Here is a 3,920-nt window from a genome sequence, read left to right as displayed (position 1 = left end):
ACTTGATTTTTTTTCTTTCACCATATTGCTGAGGTTGGTTTCGCATCTCGTTTCCCCTTAGTCAGAGGTTGCTTCTTCAGCACGTATGTATTTTTCAGCTCGATTCAAGAACTCGTGATAAGTCCTTGGACCATCCTCGTGTACTGACCACCAGAATCTCGTTCTGGGTCTTAGTCCTGCTAATACGGCCATGAGTGCCACATCATCAGCTATTTTTTCCACTTCCATGGATTTCACTTCTTCCCTGCTTGATGCTTACTAGTCATTCTTTAGGTGTGGTTCTGGCCTTGGAGCCCATGAACTGGGCCAAGAATGCCGTGGCCAGATCATTCCAATTCTTTACCGACCTCTCGTGCAGTCTCCTAAACCATCTTTGAACTTTGTCTCCCAGAGTCAAGGGAAATGCCCGGCACATGATTGCATTGCTTGTCTCCTGTAGTTCCATCTACGAGGTGAATTTGTCAAGGTGGCTGAGGGGATCACCATTCCCTTCGTATGCAGCCATCTGGGGGATTTTCAATTTTTCAGGTAATGATTCCATAAGGACATCCTTAGTGAAGGGCGAATGTAGTTTAGTTTGGTAACCTTCAGTGCCACCTTTGTTTTTAGCCCCCATGTTAGTGATGCATTTTTTAAGCTCGCTTGTTCGGGTTCTGTTTGTTCCAAAGAATGTTTCAGGTCGATTTGTCCTTGCGTAGGAATCAGTGAGTGCTGGGTCCCCAATCTATCGAACACACTTGCAGTCCTTCTTGCCCCGGGTTCCTTACCTCTAACCTCGTCAATTCGGCTTCTTGAAGATTCTCCTCTTGAAAAGTGGAGAGTCCTCCTAGTGGGGGGACACCTTACCTTTGTCCTTACAGGAAAATCCATCTCGGTATCTTGTGGGGATGAATGGGCTTGACTTCTTTCCAATTGTCCCACTGTATTTCTCAACTTTCTAGGGCTTTCCTCATGGCCGTCATTTGAGGGTCCCGCTGTTGAGGAGAATTTGGTGGTGTATTCATTTCATGAGGGTGGGTGTAAGATGGATTTCTAGAACTTGAGCTATGACTCATGGCTCTTGAATTTTGTGGAGAGAATGAGACTATTTTTCACAATTAGGGCCCTCCTTCTAGCGCCAAACTGTTGACGTCAAAATTAGCAAGGCTAATTTTGAACAAACTTTAAGAAAAAAGGCAATTTTTTGGTGAAAAAGACCACAAAATATGTTTTTAGAGGGTACTTGTGCTATGAGTAGTTATATGAATTCACTTGCCCTTTACAAGAGTCCTATTCAACTATTTATACATAATTTCAGTCGAAATCGCATCAAATCAGTCAAATCAACAACATACCGAGCTAGTAACTTGGGTAGCCGAATTCTCCTGTGATTGATCGAAGAGGCTGGTCCATGTGTCAATGTTTTCCCCATGAATGAACTCTAGACTCGTCTGAACTCATGTATAAACTAGGAAACAAAGCACAAACTGAAAGGAGGAAGAAAATAAGAACAGAAGATCACCTGTGAAATTAACTGGGAAAATGACCTCACTCAAAAGTGGAAAAACGAACTCAGGAGATTGCTCGAAGATTTGAGAAAATAGGAGGCGGAATGACTGGCCAAAAAGGAATCTAAAGAAAGAAAAGCTGAGAGGGCGCGATCTAAACCATCTATCCAGAAATGGAGGGAAAAATCAAAAGCTCAAAAGCCTGAGAGACAAAACGACATAGTTTTAGCCAAGCTTACTAAAGAAGCTACTTATAGATGGCGTACAACTCATCCTCGTCAAAAGATGACACTTGTTATAGCAATAAATGCACTTCTTGGAGAAAGTATCACTGAGGCCAGCCCCCTACGGTAGAACTGACTTGGGGGGCAACTATTGACAACCAAACTCTGATCTAAGTTAAAACAGTTCGTTAACCCCACCTCAAGCAAATGGGAGTTCAGTTCCTTCTCCCAGGTCAGACAATCCCATCATCATCTCAGTAAAACGTCATGATTACCTCGTCACATCACCCTATCAATCAAATACACTTGCCGCAAGTGACATTATCACCGCCCGAAATTACCAATCCTAAAGTCCTAATCCTTAAGCCCCTCTCAGGTCATCATTACTTGGGGAAAACATTGACACATGGCCACAACCTCGTCGACCAATCATAGGAGAATTTGGCTACCCGAGTTGGTACTGTTGTTGATTTGACTGATTTGATGTGATTTCGACTGAAACTATGTATAAATAGTTGAATAGGACTCTTGTAAAGGGCAAGTGAATTCATATAACTACTCATGGCACAAGTACACTCTAAAAACATATTTTGTGGTCTTTTTCAACAAAAAAATTGCCTTTTTTTCTTCAAGTTGGTTCAAAATTAGCCTTGCTAATTTTGACGTTAACATATATATATATATATAACAAGTAAATATTTTTAAAATTTTCCTACTTTTCTGGCATGTAATAATATAGTAAACGTTATAGTAAGCCTCAAAATACTAAAGCCACAAATCTCACAAAATAGAGACTGTACGTTAACAAACATAACGTAATTGAATTTGTGTCTGAGTAGCTTTAATTAAGTGCAAAACGTAATTGACATATTAAAACTTGAACACTAGATGTAGCCCCTGTTTGGCCCCCATTCTTGCCAAATTTTAATGGTTAGAATAGCATTTTTTTTTTAAAAATGTGGTTGAAAAAGAATGAAAAGTTTTTGATTTACGTATAATATTATTTTATAGAAGATTGTATGGTTAAAAATAAGAGAGAGAAAAAAATGAGAATGAGAATAGCGGCCAAACAGGGGTGTAATGTGGTAAATTTAAAAGGAAAACATCCATGGCCCCCATGCCATGGGTCAAACAGTCCACAGGATCACATGATAAAAAATACAATAGTATTCTCTTTGTAATTTAACAAAATTAACAAAAAAATAAAAATTAAATAAAATAAAATCAAAAGAAATTTAAAAACAACTCCCTTGTATCTTCTTCTTTTGACTTGTTGATGAAGTAAAGTCAATCCCTCCGGTCTTGGCTTTATCACCACTTCTTTAAGGATTCTTTTTCTTTGTAGGTTATTTGTGGCATGTGGGAAGGGCTTGTACATGTGCAGTAGGATTTGAATTAGGAATTGATCGTGGAATATGGAGGTACTTATGGCAGAATGGGCCAATCTGGTATTTCAAAATAAAGTGATAGATGGTTTTGAATTCCAACTAGCATTATTTCGTATTTTCTCTATCTCTTTTTCAGTTACAGTGTGTATTTTATCCATGTATGATTGAAATACCACGCCTTTTCATCTAGGAATTGGACATAGACTTGCATCCTAATCTTTCAATACGAATAGTTCATCCCATCCTGAAAAGGGGGTCTGAATGTTGCTTTTTCCATATTTAGGTTTTTTGTGGATCACATCTTTTAAAAGTGAACCTGCTTTGATACTTAATATAAATTCTTAAACCTATGTAAATTAAAAATTCATTTAGTTTATACTATTGAACCAGTGGAAATCAGTTATTCAGAATATCATGTACTCAATTTCTAGCGGTTCTAACTACAATGTGCAAGTTGAATATGTGTTTGAGCAATTTCGATTAATTGTGGAAATTAACTAACAGATTAAAACATCACCACTATATGTAATGTGGTAAACCCTAAAGGAAAACATCAATGGGCCCATGCCATGAGTCAAACAATTAACTAAATCAAATTATCAAAAGTACAATAGTATTCATTTTGTAGTTTTGTAAATTTAACAAAAAACAGTCAAAATAAATCTAACAACAACTACATTGTATCTTCTTCCTTTGACTTGTTGATGAAGTGGAATCAAACCATTCGATCTTAATTTTATCAACACATTCCTAATATATTCGGCTGCAACCACAACTTGAATTAAGAATCAACATTCTTATTTCACGTCAAGCAGCTTGAC

This window comes from Olea europaea, unplaced genomic scaffold (genome assembly GCF_002742605.1).
Source record: "Olea europaea var. sylvestris unplaced genomic scaffold, O_europaea_v1 scaffold2123, whole genome shotgun sequence".
Classification (NCBI taxonomy): domain Eukaryota; kingdom Viridiplantae; phylum Streptophyta; class Magnoliopsida; order Lamiales; family Oleaceae; genus Olea; species Olea europaea.
The sequence above is the reverse complement of the archived record's forward strand: the minus strand, read 5'-3'. Positions refer to the sequence as shown.